Below are 17,091 nucleotides of genomic sequence, written 5' to 3' on the forward strand. Positions count from 1 at the left end.
TATTCTTCATTTTTTGGGTTCTTTGAGGGAAGAAGGAGAAGAACTCCAGCAGTGCTGTCAATGGTTTTCCCCTGTGAATCACTTTGTATTCCTAGTGCCAAAATACCAGGTTCCTTTGGGAGATGGTAGTTGGGTGGGTGGCTGGATGAATGGAGGGCCTGTCCAGATTTGTGAAGGCAAATGTGTCAGCAGGGAGGCAGTTGTTACTCCGAAATGAACTTGGTAAGGAAACAGACAGAGATGTGTTTCAATATAAACCTCAAGTGTTTGTCAGAAGAGCTTTCAGATCCAAGTATTCATTTAATTCTCTTTGTAGAATGGAGAAACAGACCCAAGAACCATCTAATACAAAGTCCTGCCTTTAGTCACCAGAGTAATATCTGCAGTCAAACTGTGACAAGAGATTGCTTTGAGTTTTGTTAAAAAAATACCTGATTCAGGTATGCCGGTGTAGTGTGCAAGATGATTAATACTTGAGCCTTTCGTAGGTATTAGAAAACAGAAATCCTCATGAGCAGCTGGTGATAATTTAGAGGTGCTCAGCTTTTGACTGCTGGTGGCAGGCAAAATTTTCCTCCCTTTGGGATTGAGTCCCAAGACAGGTCTAAGTGTATAATCATATAAGTTAAAGTAAAGGCATAGTTCATGTTCTTATAACCTTTTTTGTGCTCATCTAACCATTTCATCAGGGCAATGTCAGAAAGCTGCAGCAGGAGCTTGGTGAAGCTCTTAAAAAGCTGTCTGTGGCAGAAGCTTCGCTGGAAGTTGCTACGAAGCGCTGCAGGAACCTGGAGGAAGCCAGCCTGGGCTTGGAAAAGGAACTGGGAGAGGCTAAATCCAAGGTACATGAATTTGTCCCAGAATTCCAGAACAAACTCCAGCACATCCCAGAGATGGGATGATGTGTGGAGGAATCACACTAATAAACTTGATGTCCATGTCCGTGGCATGAGGACACGGTGTCCTTACTTGGTCTGAGGTTAGTGACTGACGTGTTTGTTGCTCATTGCATGTGGTTTGGCCCAGCAGTTTGTCTGATTTCTGAAGGGCAGTAGAAATTCTGGACTGCCGCACTTGGGCTTCTTTATGCTCACGGTGCTTCCCCTCACCCCCCCCTCCCCCCTCTGGTAACAGAGGATGACAGAATCTTTTTGGTTGGAAAAGACCTTTAGGCATCAAGTCCAGGTGTTAACCCAGCACTGCCAAGACCACCATAAAATCATGTTCAGAATGGTTTTGTACCTTATTCTCCATATGTATATATTCTGAAACAGAAATCATCTTTATCTCCTTATGAGAGGGGATGAAGTGACTGAAGGCAGTTTAGGAGAGGGATCAAGTTTCATTTCAGTTTTCAATGGAGGAGGAAAGCAGTGGGTGCCATGAGTCCCTTAAAGAGTTGGAGGGTGAGTGTTGGTGCTTGGAACCATGCTTTAGGGGATCAGGAGAGGGATGGGAGAGAGCAGTCTAGAGGATGGCAAAGTAAAAGGGTTTGTGTTCATTTGCTAGTAGAAGTGAAAGTTTAAATGTATTTCAACTGATGACAGTTCTTTGGGTAGCAGGTGTGTGCAGACATGGGCAGTCATGCTTGAGTTCTTCAGCAGCAGTGTTTTTTTCTCTAGAAGAGTTCTCCCAGCTGATATGGATTCTTGCTGTGTTTTGACAGTGTCGGGAACTGGAAGAGCAGCAGCTTCAATATGAGCATCAGATTCATCACTACAAGGATAGGAAAAGAAAACTAAGAGAGAAGTCCCAAAAACTTAAAGACCTCCTGTCATCATCTTCTGAGACCAGGGCTAGAGTAAAAGAGCTGGAAGAGCGTGTGCAGTGGTAAGAGACTGACACAGAGAACCAAGGTGTCTGTCACTGTCTGGGGTTGTGTGAAAACCACAGCACAGCCTCGTTGCATCACAGCAAGTTAACAGATGGTTTTGAAGACGCTTTTGTTTGTTTTTTCCCCTGCTGCTCTTTAAGAATTGCTGCTCTGGTGGATTTCTCTAATAAGGCCTGTATTTCTTTTTAAGCCTTTCCATGGAAAACGCCAGACTGGAAGGCAGAGTCCAGCAGCAAAGACGTATGATTGAAGCCCTTGAGGGAACCCTGCAAGCCTCTGCCTCAGTAAGCTGGTCCTCAACTTGCCTTGTTTTGAGCTCCTGAGCTTCTTACCGATTGCTGTGGGGAAATGCTAAGATGAGGTTTTCCTGGAGAGCTGAGGGGAGCTCAGTTCCTGCTTTCTCCTGCATACAGGGTGCTGGGACAGCATTCTGGCCCATCCCCAGCTTTCTGGTTTTAAGAGTTTTCCATGGTAACTCAGGAAACGCTCCTTAATGCTTTAAAAGTGCAGGATTTGTCCCAAATCCAGTGGTGTGACTGTTGTCTGCCTTAGGCCCCTCCTGGCCTCAGATGCCGCTTCAGACACTTGCTGTCCTCAGGGGATATTGATGGCAAGCAGCTTGTGCCAGAGGCCTGACTGGCATCCCCAGGCTGGAACAAAAACAGACTCCCCAGAGCTTTTGTTGTGCAGAACTGCTTTTCCTTTGGCCACTCGGTGTGCCTTTGTTCATTTTTGTATTGAACTGGTGCATGAGGGCTCTTGTGAAGACTGCTTGTGCAAGTGTGACTTTGCTGTACTGCTGCTGAGGAGAGGAGAGGAGAGGGACGGTAGTCAGGGTGCTGGTCCTTCCCCTTTGGTTCACAGGGCATGGTTTTCAGATGCTCCTCCTGATGGTTTTCACTGAAGTTTCTTTGTGTCCCGCATGGTGTTCTCCCTCTCCTTGAAGAAAAGAGCAGAGGAGATGACTGCAACCAGTTTTACAGTGACCTCAAACTATGGCCATTTTGATCATTGGTGTTGGGTATAATAGGAATAAAGAGGTGAAGAGGTGGATGTAGTATTCATTTTCGGTAAGGAGGAATCTACAACTTTCAGGCTGGAAAGTCAGAGTGTGTCTTCTTGCTTCTTTTCCTGCTTTTGTAGATTCATGACCACCTGGAAGACTTGATGACCAGCTTAGGAGCATCACGGGCAGCTGCAGAGGAGCAGCACCAGCAGCAGGTACATGAGAGGCTCGTGTGTTTTCTGCTTTTCTTTTTCTTACAGAGTGCTGCTAAAGCATCCAGTAAACTTGTGTTCTAGATAGTTGAGCTGGATCAGCAGGTTCTGTTCCACTTTGGTGCTGGATCTGCTAGGCAAATCTTGGTCCCTTTGGGTAGCAGCATAAATAGCACTGCTGATCTGAAAAGTTTTTCCTTTTGTCACTGTTGCTCTCACAGCTGCAAAAGCAGGTTGTGCCATCTCTGCCATCAAAGGACTTACACAGCGTGAGGAAAAAGAGGCTGAAGCCAAGATTGCAGCCTGGAGACCATGGTTCTCCACTTGGAAGGGAGAAAGAAAGAATGAATTCTTGAAACAGGTGAGCCCAGGAAACCCTCCAGAGGACCAGCCAATACCCAGCACCACCTTGTTCACATTTTGTTGAGTACTTCTCTATTCAGGTGTTTCTCTTATTCCTGCTCTTCAGGCTCAGACTCTCTTGTGATCCTTTAGGGATCCTCCAGGAAGCAGATAAAAGCTAGCTGGGTCCCTGTGTCAAAATTTTGGAGTGGTTGTATCAGGCAGAGCTGCTGGTGGGGTTTGCTATCAGCTTACCACATCGAGTAAGGATGCAGTTGCCCATTTTTCCCTGGATTTCTTCTGGTCATCTTCTGACCCCTGTGTTTCTGGGCAGGGTAAAATGTTTCGTGCTTCCAGTTCAGTGTCTGGAAGAGCTGCTGCATGTTTTGAGGGTAGTGGGAGCTTAAAAACCTTGCAGAAAAACATACTGAAGGAATGGGGGGCAAATGAGCTAGTGCCTGGGAAACAAGAAACAGCTGCCAGGTTCCAAGGAGCAGTATTTCCCTTTTCTTCTTTTCTGCAGAGGAAAAAAATGTAAGTAGAAATTCAGAGCAGCTGCCAGCTCTTGGCTGGTTTGGCTTAGAGAACAGCAAGAAGGAGAAGAAGATGTGAATCAAAATCACCTCTTTGCCTTTGGTTCAGTGGGGGCATCTGTTTCCATTGTTAGATACTGGCCTGTTGGGTGGGAAATCTGATGAAATATTCTCAGGAATTGTGTCCCTTGGCTCTCTGTGGAAGTTGGCTGACAGATGGAGGTGTAGTGCAGCTGCCGTGGGGAGAACATGAGGTGCAGGTCCTGCCTGTAGATCCTGTTGTGTGCCCAATAGCAAAGCAGTTCTCCTGATGGGTCAAGATGAAAAGGTGATGTGCAAAGCAGTCTCTGCAAGGCACCTGAAGGGCTGCTGTTGTGTAGAGGCAGGGAGATGGGAAGAGTCCCCACAAGGCTGTCAGGGTCCATGAGCTCCAGGGGCAGGAGCAGTCCCACACGCCCTCCCCAAGAAGAGCAGCAGAGCTCTGGTAGCAGAGAGCCATGGGGATGAGCCAAAGGTGCAGATCCCCAGGGCAGCCCCTGGGGACAGGCAGATCTGCATTCCTGCCAGGATATGGTGTCCATGGGTGAGTGTCAGGGCTGAGAGCAGTGAGACCCAGTCCAGGCCACCATATGGAATGCCACCATCACTCAGAAGAACTGTATGAAGCTGGCTTTGCCCAAGGCCACCCTCAATCCCCATCTTAGGCATGACTTGAGCTGGAGAAAGTTCAGGTTTTGCTTTTGTAAATGGTGTCATTGCTTCCCTGGGCACGGTGCAGTGAGGTGATGCAGAAAATGTTGTTGAACTTGTTGCTCACTAGTGGCTGTCTCAGCCCACCTTTCCCTTGTCCTGGGGACCCAGAAGCAGAGTTCCCAAAAGTGCTTTTGAGGCGGTTATTGCTGCTGAGTAGCATGAAAGAAAAGTCACCTGCCTTTGCTGGGGCTCATGATTAGTGCAAAAGTTTGTCAAGTTTTTGTGTTGCTCTTGGAAGAGTTATTTTGAATGACAGGGAAGGTCATTACATTGAGGCAGATTTAAATAGAATCAGAGAAAGTTTAGGGTTGGATGGGACCTCAAAAGATGATGGAGTCCAACCCCCTGCCAGAGCAGGGTCACCTGCAGGAGGTCACATAGGAACAGATCCAGGTGGGGTTTGAATGTCTCCAGGGAAGGAGACTCCACAGCCTCCCTGGGCAGCCTGTGCCAGTGCTCTGTCACCCTCACAGGGAAAAAAATTCTCCTCGTATTTATATGGAACCTCCTATGCTCAAGCATATATCCGCTGTCTCCTGTCCTCTCAAATAAGTGAAGCTTCTTCCTTCTGTTAGAGCCTCTTTCAAGTTTCCACCGTGCCAGTTTCCTCCCCTTTTAATGACTGACAGGATATTAAGTCTGATGTTCAATGGATACAGAAAAAGTCTGCTTCTGGAGGGGGGGAAGAGAAGGACAGAGCTGTAGTTGAGCATGGGGGCCTAAAGAAAGGCTGATATTTCCTGCACATTTTTAAAATAAACTGCAGCTTTCGCCTACATCTTCTACAGAATACATCTTCCTCCTTCAGTAAAGGCCATGTTCTGAACCACTATTTAAAAATTTCTCAGTGTAGAGAAAAAATAGATTGTGTGTTTGTCAGTTCCATAATGAAGCTTGACTGTGCTGACAGTGTGTAAAAATTCCTCTAAAGCATGAGACGTGGTGTTTGTGCTGAAACCAGAAGGTGGGTGGGCAGGTATGGGTGTGTTCGACTTCCCATGGGCACACGAGCATCTCCCAGCAGAATAGTCCCAGTGCTTTTCCAGGTAGGCCTGTGGGTGAAATGCTATCAGTTTGGTGCCTCTTGGTGTGTGACCTGCTGCAGGAGAACTGAGAAGGGCTGGGAACCTGAGGAATCCTATCAGAAATGATGTGACAGCTGTTCTTTTTTTAAAAGGAAGCCCTTGGTTTCACTCTGATTTTGGTACTGAGTCAGCAGATGTTTGTCAAATACAGTCCTGGTGCCCAGCCCTTTACCAATTTTTCATAGATTGACTTCTCTTATATCCTGCTGAGTTCCTTTTCTTTTCTGTTTGTTTGTTTTTTGTCTCTGTCTAGAGCTTGATGAACTTTTTTGGAAGCTGGAGGCAAAGCCTGAGGCAGGCGTGCAGGGAGAAAACCAAACTCAGGCTCAGTGAGCAGAGATGTCCATCCTGGGGAGGAACCAGGAACAACTGGAGAAGCCCAAACAGCAGCTGCATGCAGAGGTGAGAAACATCACCCATCAGTTCTGAGAACAGAAGCCACCAAAGTGGTGGTGGGGGGGGGACGACTCCTTCCTTGAGGAACCCTTTTCTCTCTGCTCTCTCCTACAGAGACAGTGTTCCTTCTTTAGAAGCTTTGATGAATAACAGTGCTGAGAGGGAGGGATTCTTTCTGAGGGAGAAGAATTCTTGCCTGTGGTAGCTCCGGGGTTCTGCCTGGGTTGCTGAGGGGAGTGAGGAGGCTCAGGTGCCTCAGGGAGGAAATCGGTGCCCTTGACACTGGGCAGGTTCAGCTGAGGGGTGGGAGAGTTCCCTTTTTCTTTGTGGTGGGTAAAAGTGTGTTACTTGCTTCAGGAGCAGGCAGCTTCCCAGGACAGAGTGGAACAGAGCAGAGCCCATGACAACGATGAATTCAGAGAGAAAGCTACTGCTCTGCAGAATTGGAGACCTTGAACAGGAGTTGGACAGTGAAAGGACCCTGAGGGAGAGCATTGTTCTAAAGCAAAAATATGAAAAGCTGTATCTGGAGGAAGTGAAAAAGAGAAGATGCCTACAAAACACTGAAAAGGTGGGTACATGCTTTTTGCAGTGTTTTAAGGGATGACTTTTTTTCTTGTGTGTTTTCCTCCAAAACTTCCTCTTCTACATCTGGTCAGCATTATATCTGTAAACCTGAGATGGCGTATTTGTGAGGAAGGTTCCTTTAGCCCTCCCTCTGTCTTAATGAACTACAGAAAGCCAATACTGCACTCCATGAGAAGTGCATTAGAAGAAGAAGAAACAGGGTTGCAGCCTATGAGGCATGGGTAAGCATTTTGAAATCCTGTTCTTTACTTCTGCTGAAGAGAATCCATGAGCAGGGCTGTTCCAGTTCGTTTGTAGTTCCAAACCATATGGTCTGTTTCTGTTCCTTTTCTGATTTTGTTTTCCATCTGCACTCTTGTGTCACAGGAGTCTTGGCACTGTTGATGTTTTAACTTGCTTCATTTACATGTTTTTCTTTCTCCCTGAAGAAGACCTTGGAACTGAAGGCCATTTTTCTTTCTTATTCGTCTCCTTAATAATCAATAGTCCCTTTTCCCTGCAGCCAGGTACAAGGTTTGTAGCCAAGTACTGTTTAATGTTGGGTGGAATCTTATACTGGCAATGTTCTGTCTCTTGATGCTTTTGGGTTTTGATTCCAACTTCGTGATAGAAACCCTAAGGCTGCAAGAATGTTGCAGTTGCTATTTGGTCCAATGGAAAGAATGACTGCTGCAGATTACTTTCAGCCCTGATGTATTTGTCCTGCTGTGGCTTCTGTGGCAGTGAAGGCTCTGTGGGGTGAGAGTGCATGGATTTCACCTGTTAGAGTGGAACTTGTTGAAACTCTAGGAGTAGGCTGGTTTACCCCTCCTTGCCAGTTGTGATCTTCAGAAAGTTCTTGGTTGTGAGAGTGGCTGTGTCAGGAGTGCCAGTGCTGTTGTGGAGTTGAGCTCCCAGCCTCTGAGTATCATCTCCCAGAGTCTCACAGGGTGCAGCTCACTCTGTGCTCAAGCACCCTGGGTGGGGAGGCAGTCAGTCAACATTGCTTTCTGAAAAAGAGTTCTTGGGAAGGTGAGTGCTGCCAGGGAGCCCAATATGAAGAGATGTGCAGTGAGATGAGAAGTACCTGCTCAGGGGGAGGTTTGGGATAGCTTGTTGGGATATCTTTTCCAGGGAGGTGGGGGGAAGGAGAACAGTGCAGGCAAGTTCTGTTCCCCAAAGGGTCTGTATTTTGCCTGGCCCTTCATTCTCTTTTCCAGAAATCAGTGTGCTGGCTTTATTTCCACCCTTTTCTCTTTCCTCAGGCATGGATGAGAACCACAGAGATATGAATGGAACGAATTAGTGGGAAACAAGATTCTTTTTTTCTCTTTATTCCTTTGCACAAGTTAATGGGGTGTGGTCCTGTGGACCTTTTTTCTGAGAGCAAGCAGGAATGAAAATCATGACAGAGTCTGTGTAAAATGATCCCTTTCATAGAATGTTTTGAATCCTTCAGAACCCCACCCATGATTGCTGCTGCTGGTAGGAATCTTCATTTGATCAAAGTTCTCCTTCATTACAGTGCTGATGTTTCCCATGAAGACACTGCTGGGCTGACAGCTGAGGATTATGCTTTTTATTCATGGATATTCCAGGCCTCCAAACTTGAAAATCTGCCGACCGCTCATTGGGGGTCTCATCTTTTCCTTACGCCTCCCACTCCACAACAAGCACCATGTTGTTCTCCTCAGTATGTGTGCCCCAACCCTCCAGGCTGACCATGCAGAAAAAAATCAAATTCTACACCCACCTGCACTGCCTCACCCAAAAGGTTCCTGCAGATGCTAAGATCATAATCCTTGGTGACTTCAACACCGCAGTAGGAAAGAACTATGAAGCCTGGAAAGGAGTCCTGGGCAAGCACGGTGTTGGAAACTGTAATGACAATAGATGTCTCCTGCTGGAGTTTTGTGCTGAGTAGCAGCTCACCATCACCAACACTCTCTTCCAGCAGAAAGACAGCCTGAAGACAACCTGGAAGCATCCTGGATCCAAGCACTGACACCTCACTGACTGTGTCTTAGTGCGCCAGAGAAATGTTGGCCGTGTCCGTCCTAGCCGAGCGGTGCCTGGTGCAGAATGTCCTACAGACCACTGCCTTGTGCTATGCAGACTTACCCCTCTGCTTGAAGCCCAAACCTAAGAGGGGTGGCATCCCAGGGAGGAGGCTCAAAGTGAACCATCTTCCAAAAGGTACAGTGAGAAACAGCTTCCCGGTAAACCTTCAAGCTGGGCTTTTAGATCATCCCATAGATCCCTCTCCTGAAGTGCTTTGGCAGCACATTAACAAGAGCATCCTGCAGTCCTCTGAAGAATCCCCAGGGTTCTCCTCAAAGAAAATCAAAGATTGGGATCTCACCCAAGAGATCCCAGAAGTGTTGACAAAGAAAAGAAGCTCTCAAATTTCACTGTCTTCCAAAAGGTACAGTGAGAAACAGCTTCCCGGTAAACCTTCAAGCTGGGCTTTTAGATCATCCCATAGCTCTCTCTCCTGAAGTGCTCTGGAAGCACATTAAAAAGAGCATTCTGCAATCTCTGAAGAATCCCCAGGGTGCTCCTCAAAGAAAACCAAAGATTGCTTTGAGGAAAACACCTGAGAGTTCCAAGAATTGTTGACAAAGAGAAGAGAACCTCTAAAATTTCACTGTCTTCCAAAAGATCCAGTGAGAAACAGCTTTGGTGAAAACACCACGCTGCAGTCATCACCCTGTAGAAGAAGAAAGGAGAAAAGTCAAACTGCTCACACTACTGAGCTATAACTCTGCTCTCCATTGCTGGAAAAATCCTTGGAAGAAGACTGCGGTTTTCCCTGGAGGTGAACTTTCCATGTGTCATCACCAGCAAAAAAAAAAAAAAAAAAAAAAGCCTAAAGGAAGCCACTGACAACTCTGGGGTGCAGGTATGTGAAGCCAAATGTTTTGAATTAGAGTCCGGACTGCTAAGTAAAATTATAGAGTAAATTGAGAGTAATTATAGAGTAAATTTTACAATAAGGTAAAGAAAATGAGCAGAAAGTGACTACTGGTGATGGCAGAGTCGTGCAGAGGAAGGTGGTGTTGCTGTCTGAAGTTGGGTACAGTTTTCTTAGGGTGGGGAAAAATCGTTTCCACAATGCTGGGTATTTCCTGTTCTGCTGCTTTATTTCCAGCTGGGCTGTGTTGTTCCTGCAAACAATGCAGTCAAATGCATTTTTTTCCCCCATACAAAATACATCTTGAAGTAAAGAAGATTTGTCTGTAAAAGGCTGATGTGTGTGATTAAACATACTTGGTCTTCCTCTTTGTAAGAGAAAGCTCATGCAAGAAACCTTGGAATTTGGTGACCTTTGATGCTTTCCCTGCATCTGCAAAACATGTGTGTTGGGCCATGCTAAGAAGTGTTTGAAAAGACTTTTTTCTTAGGGTATTTATGAGGGGAATAGGGCAGGCATCCTGTTGGATTATCTGGGGCAGGGCTGGGCAGAGGGGTCTGGAGTCCTGTGTAACACCTCAGGGGAGAGGGGAGCACATTATTCTGACTTTGGGGACATGGTTTAGTGGTGTTGGTTTCCCAGCTGGACTGGAGGATCCTAGAGGTTTTTTTCCAGCATTAATGATTCTGTGATCCTGTCCACACAGGAGGCACTGGCCCAGCTCCAGAGGGAAAGCCATTTATTCCATCAGCTGCTGCACAGGGGTGCTTTAATGACACTTTCCACAAACTCTGCTGAAAAGCAAGTTTCCATGCTGGAAAAGATGAACAAGGAATTAAAGGCCAAGTGTGCTGGTTTAAGAGAAGAAGTCTTAAACTATGAGGCTGAAAAACTAAAAAAAAAAGGGAGGTAAAGGACACACTTTTTGCATATTTGAAGGCTCTAAGCAGTGTTTTGCTGTTCATTTCTGCATTCTGTCTTTTGGGACCTGCCTGTTCCTCAAAAAAGTCAATTTCAGCCACTAAGCTTTCTCTTCTCTATTTTGTGATGTGCAGCAATATTTAAATTTCTTCTGTGTGGCTGTGTTAGGCTAATTAACTTGTCAGAAGACTGATTAGAATGTTAAAGTTTTTTTCTGCAAATTCCACCAGTCCCAGGCACAGCAAAGTTTTAAAAGTTGCTGTACCCATTTTGTTAATTTTTATTTTCTGGAAAACAGGAACTAGTCCTGTTAGACGCTGTTTGTCTGTGAATAGTGATGTGCACAGTGCTTTAAAATTCCATTTCTTTCTTCCTCTCAACCCTGGGGTGTTTGAGTGAGGTGAATACCTGCATGTGTCAGATATAACCACCTTATTCTTCATTTTTTCAGTTTCTGTAAAAGGGAAGAGGGGGAAGAACTCCAGGAGTGCTGTCAATGGTTTTACCCTGGGAAAAACTTTGTATTCCTAGTGCCAAAACACCAGGTTCCTTTGGGAGATGGTAGTTGGGTGGGTGGCTGGAGGAAAGGAGGGACTGTCCAGATTTATGAAAGTTGTTACTCTAAAATTAACTTGGTATTAATTTAATGTCTTAATTTAGTTATTAATTTAATGTATTAATTTAATTCTTTGTAGAATGCAGAAAGAGACCCAAGAACCATCTCATACAAAGTCATGCCTTTAGTCACCAGAGTAGTATCTGCAGTCAACCTGTGGCTCTTGCATCAAACAGGTTGCTTTGGGTTTGGTTAAAAAAAATAACGTGATTCAGTGTATGCTGGTGTATTGTTCAAAAAGTATAATATTATCTATACTATAATATTTTTTTATGTATTAGAAAACAGAAACCTCCATTAGCTGCTCCGTGAGTTTGGAGGGGCTGACTGCTGGTGGCAGGCAAAAGTTTCCTACTTTTTGAATTCAAGACAGTTGTAACTGAATAATCAAATAAGTTAAAGACAGAATTCATGTCCTTATGACTTTTTTCATGCTCATCTAACCATTTCATTTAATGTCAGAGAGGTGACATTAAAAAGCTGTCTGTGGCAGAAGCTTCACTGGAAGTTGCTACGAGGCGCTGCAGGAGCCTGGAGGAAGCCAACCTGGCTTGGAAAAGGAATTGGGAGAGGCTAAAACCAAGGTAGATGAAGTTGTCCCAAAATTCCAGAGCAAACTCCGTTCACAGATTGCTTTGAAGCTTTAGTGCTGAGCAATCCCAAGTCTTGGTGACTCTTGCAGGTTTGGCTCCTATGATATAGGCTCCCCAGAACCCTTCAGGTCAAATGGGTTTGGTCATTCCTAATCTATTCCTACCAGAGATAATTCTTTGTGTCTGAATGTTTCAGAACTGATGGGGGAAAAAAAAAAAAAAAAAAAAAAAAATAGGAAAAGCCTACAGAAAGCTTCGTGGAAGGTGGAAGAACACACTTCCCATCAGTGGCTGCAAATCCAGTTTACCACTCAACTCACCTGGGACATCCTGGTTCTGAACAGAAGTCCAAGTCCAGTAGGAGGCATCCCAGTTCACCCATAGGAGCAGAATTATTGATGAACAGGATTTCCTCTTCTGCAGCCAAGGTAGACATTTTGAAATCCCATCCTCACTTACAACTCATTTGCAGGGATTACTCATGGTGTAACTCCTCCTCATCCCAACACAACATCTAGGTGTGCTAGGGGTGAAAAGTTTGGGTTTTGAGTGCTGTTTTCCAAGAGTGCCCAGAAACCAAAGATGATGCCATAGGATGTTCCCAGCTAAGCTTTAAATAAAATTTTCTTACCTAGGATGTATGACTACAATAAATAAATCTGCAACAAATCTCACTTCATACTTCAGTGTGGGAGATCCACTGTGTGTAGGAGGCATTTGGGTTTGTAGAGGGGTTCTCCTGGAGGAGCTGTGAATTTGGTCACTGCTCTCCCTTTAGTCCTGCAGAGGGGGCCCTTCCCTCCACTCTGCTGGTTTATGGCCTCACTTCTTTGGCCCTTGGAGTTACTGCCTGTTTTTGTGTGGATTTGAAGAATGTTTTAGAAGTTTAATATTGCACAATGTTAATGGTGTGTTTTCTGTATAATTCTAGTACAGGTGGGAACTGGATGAATTTGCCTCTGAAGAACCTAGACATGGTAATGTGTTATGTAAAAGTAAAAAGATGACTGCTCCTACCTCTTGAAAACAACATCTTGAAATCTGTTTAGTTCCTGTGCTAAGCACAGGGTTTTTTTCCGCTAGCTTTACACTTACTTGAACGTGGAAACTTTCTGCTTACAAAATGCTTTGTAGAGCTTTAAACAGCTGCCTGAAAAAAAAAAACCCAAAACAAAACCCATCAGAAAGGAATCTTACCTATTTCCTCCACACAGATACACTTGGCTTAATCTGAAGTCACCTTTCACTGGAGTTAATCCTCAATCACAAACATAAAAGGAGCCCTTACACAGAGTTTCAGACTTCAGCCATCACTTCTCCTCCCTTGTCCAGTGGCTGCCTTCAGCACTGACCCATAACACACACCCTCTGCTGTCAGTTTTTGGTCTTTGCTGTCCCTTGCTCATTGCTTGTGTTTGTAGCTCCTCTGTTGCAGTCTTTTTATTTGAATAGGCAAGAAGAGGCTAATCAAAAGTTATCCTTTCTTTAGGGAAAGCTCACTCAGTAGTGTTCAGGCAATCGTCAGGGGAGTTGAATGTTTGTCATCCGTGGCATCAAACCTGTTCTGTGATGTGAGGCCTGATGTCCCAGGAGGAGTTGCACCTATTTTGTGATGATTACTCCAGAGTCACAGCTTTGGAGTGACCGGTGCTGTTTGAAAGCAGGAAGCCCCTGAGCCAATTTCCTTCTGTTGCTGTCTGCTTTTAACCACAGAGAGTGTTCAGCTCTGGCTTCGTAGCCATAATGTTCTGACAGTGACCTCTTTGCCCCTCTCTCCTGTAAAAGTAACACGAAGAATCTTATCTCTTTTCTTGCCAGACACTGATGAACTTTAAATTACATCCTTGGGAGCTGATTCCATATCTTGTGATGGATTAGAAGACATGAAAAGATGTTTCTGTCAGTCTGAATAAATGTTCTTAGTTGGTTGGATGGATGACAGCCCTGTTGCCCTTCCCTGGTATTTTTTTGATGCGTAGTCCCCCTCCCCTTTGCCATCCTCCCCTTTACCCCCCCCCCTTCCCCCCCCCCCCCCCTTTCCCGCCCTACCCCCTTTCCCCCCTCTCCCCTTTCCCCCCTCTCCCCCTCCCCTTTCCCCCCTCTCCCCCTCCCCTTTCCCCCCTCTCCCTCTCCCCTTTCCCCCCTCTCCCTCTCCCCTTTCCCCCCTCTCCCCCTCCCCTTTCCCCCCTCTCCCCCTCCCCTTTCCCCCCTCTCCCCCTCCCCTTTCCCCCCTCTCCCCCTCCCCTTTCCCCCCTCTCCCCCTCCCCTTTCCCCCCTCTCCCCCTCCCCTTTCCCCCCTCTCCCCCTCCCCTTTCCCCCCTCTCCCCCTCCCCTTTCCCCCCTCTCCCCCTCCCCTTTCCCCCCTCTCCCCCTCCCCTTTCCCCCCTCTCCCCCTCCCCTTTCCCCCCTCTCCCCCTCCCCTTTCCCCCCTCTCCCCCTCCCCTTTCCCCCCTCTCCCCCCTCCCCTTTCCCCCCTCTCCCCCTCCCCTTTCCCCCTCTCCCCCTCCCCTTTCCCCCTCTCCCCCTCCCCTTTCCATCCTTTCCCCCTCCCCTTTCCATCCTCTCCCCCTCCCCTTTCCTTTTCACTTCCTACTCCCCTCCCCTTCTTTTTTTTGTACTTTCTGTAAATAAAATCATCTGGATTTTGGCTTTGAATTTTTCATCAGTCTCTGGCTCTTACTTCTTGCTGCTGCCACATCTGCTCCTCTTTACACTTTTTCATTTTCTGCACACCTGGTTTATGGAATGGAATAGAAAAAAAACCCCACATTTCCAATTTACCCCACATTTCCATTTACAACCCTCCCAGGAGGGCAAGCATTGGGGTTGTGATAAATAGGAGGGGGGAGGATGTTGATAGGCGGATTGGTTCTTTGATAAATAGTTTTACCCCCTCCGCTATTGGCTGGAGAAGTCCGAATGGGCCTACAATGTTGGGTCCTTTGCGGGCTTGTATGTAGCTTAGTACTTTTCGTTCTACCAGGGTTAGGAAGGCTACTGCGACTAGGATCGGGACGATGTAGGAGAGGGCCTGCCTCAGAGCAGGAGGGAGTGCTGCTTCTCTTGATTTGACCACAAGCACATGGAATGGATGTGGCACAAGGACTCCTCCCCAAAACATACACTTCAGAGGACCTCAGAAAGTCTCTCAGGATCACCCCAGCTTACCCCCTAACCCTCTGTTACTGCAGCACAGCAAAGGGACTCTCATGATGCGCTTTGCAGTGCCAGCCAGACTGCACTGTTAATGCCAAGAAATGCTCCCTGAACACTCTCTGCTGCCCATTTGCCACAGAGTTCTGATATAACACACTTAAAAAAACTAAAAGAAGAACAGGTTCCAATCTAGAGTTCATTTATATTAAAAAGTTAATTCTATGGGACAGAATCCTGGCAGTAGACGTGGAGCACACAAATCACAACAGCCTGACAAGGCCAAAAAGTAACAAATCAGCAACTTCACAAAGCTTCTTGTGCTGCTCCTCCTGATGCCTGCACTGAAGTCACCAGGGAGCACAGTCAGTGCTGACAATACAAACCACCTCACGAAAAGGTAACATCATTTTCCTCTTGAGCTCCTCCATAGATAAGGATCCTACCTCTTCTGTCCACAGCAGGTGCACCCCAAAAAATTGGAGCAGCTCCTGCCTGCTCAGGAGATCGAAGTGCATCCCCTGCAGGAGCTTCTTCTGTGTCCTCCAGTTTTGCCAGCTAGTTCTGCAGCAGTACAGGAGGCAGAAGACTAGGCTCCGTGCCCAGAGTGATTCTTACAGAAGAATCTCGGCTGACTACGGGCCGCCACTGTCTTGCAAGGGCTGCAACGGTTGTCAGGTAAACATTACGCGTAATGGAAAGGCAAGCGGCGTATGATCTCCTTAAATACTTTTTAGAAAAGCGGGGAGTGTTAGATAAGGATTTAGCCAAGGAACTGGCAGGGTTGTTAGCTTATGGAGCTGCACAGGGATGCTTTGTTGACCCTAATACGGCTTTTGATGTGGGGGAGTGGTGCACATTTGGTGGTAAGTTATGGAATGCTAGTTTGGAGGATGATAAGGTTAATAAAAAGCCGGGAAAACCGTGGAGAACAGTTATAAATGCACTGAAACAGAACCAGGAGGAATAAAAAGCAGCACAAGCTGCTGTAGCATGCCTTAGAGCTGCGGGGGCTGTAAATAAAGCAGAAACAAGTTCCCCTTATCCAATGCCGCCAGCTACTAATACAGTTTTCTTGCCCTCAACTACTATTGATGGCAAGATAGTTCCCTCTTCCCTCTCCTTCATCTCCTACTCCCAAAACCAAATCGGCACCATGGGAGGAATCATTTTGGGTAGAAAATAAGGTGAAAGCCCCGAAAAACAGCTTTGCTAGATACTGGTGCAGATGTCACAGTGGTGGCAGCACAAGAATGGCCACCACACTGGCCCACAGTTGTTTCTGCAGATACGGTTGCAGGTGTTGGAAGACTGACGCTGGCTTAAAGATCACTGCCACTACAGTTGATTATGGGAGGGTGAACTGTGTCTTGCTCAGCGTCAATAATTCCTCTTCCAGATGGGGTATCTGCATTAATTGGACGGGATGTGCTTGCTCAGATGGGAATGGTGCTGACTACAGACCTCCCTTTATAGCTACGGCCATTGCATGGACTTTCCCAATTCCTCTCCGGTGGAAAATTGATGAGCCGGTCTGGGTTGAGCAGTGGCCTTTAAAATGGGAAAGTCTCCTTCATGCACACGAGTTGGTGCAAGAACAGTGTGTCATCAGGTAATTGTTCAGCAGCATTGATCCAAGGGTTAAATGTTACTCTCCCTTGGGACCCACAAGAATTAAATTTGTTGGGTTCCGAGGCTATTGGCAATGTCACTGGAAATTGGACCCTTACTTGTATTGTATTTGGACCGAAATATGTCGGTAAGCCCTACCCAGTAAGCTGGCAAGATATTTCCCCTACTATGGCAGAGTATAGCCTGGGATCAGGCTACTGTGGATATAATAACTCTAGTAAAAATGTAACCAGGATGGGAGACATTGGGGAAACTCATAGTTCCAGCCCTATAGAACTAATTTGGGTTAATGATACTGCTAAAGCTTTGCCTTCAGGAATATTTTTTATTTGCGGTGATAGAGCATGGCAGGGAATTCCTCATAATATTGTTGGTGGACCCTGCTACCTAGGATCGCTAACCATTTTTGCCTCTCGCTTTGCTGAGTTGAGAAATATTCCCATACAGAAGGTTCGCAGAGAATGCAGCATTGGGCTAGCGCCAACGTGTGATGATGAGGTAGAATTATTAAGTGTAGCAGCTAGGACAGCATTA

Source organism: Heliangelus exortis, chromosome 16 (genome assembly GCF_036169615.1).
Source record: "Heliangelus exortis chromosome 16, bHelExo1.hap1, whole genome shotgun sequence".
NCBI classification, from domain to species: Eukaryota; Metazoa; Chordata; class Aves; order Apodiformes; family Trochilidae; genus Heliangelus; species Heliangelus exortis.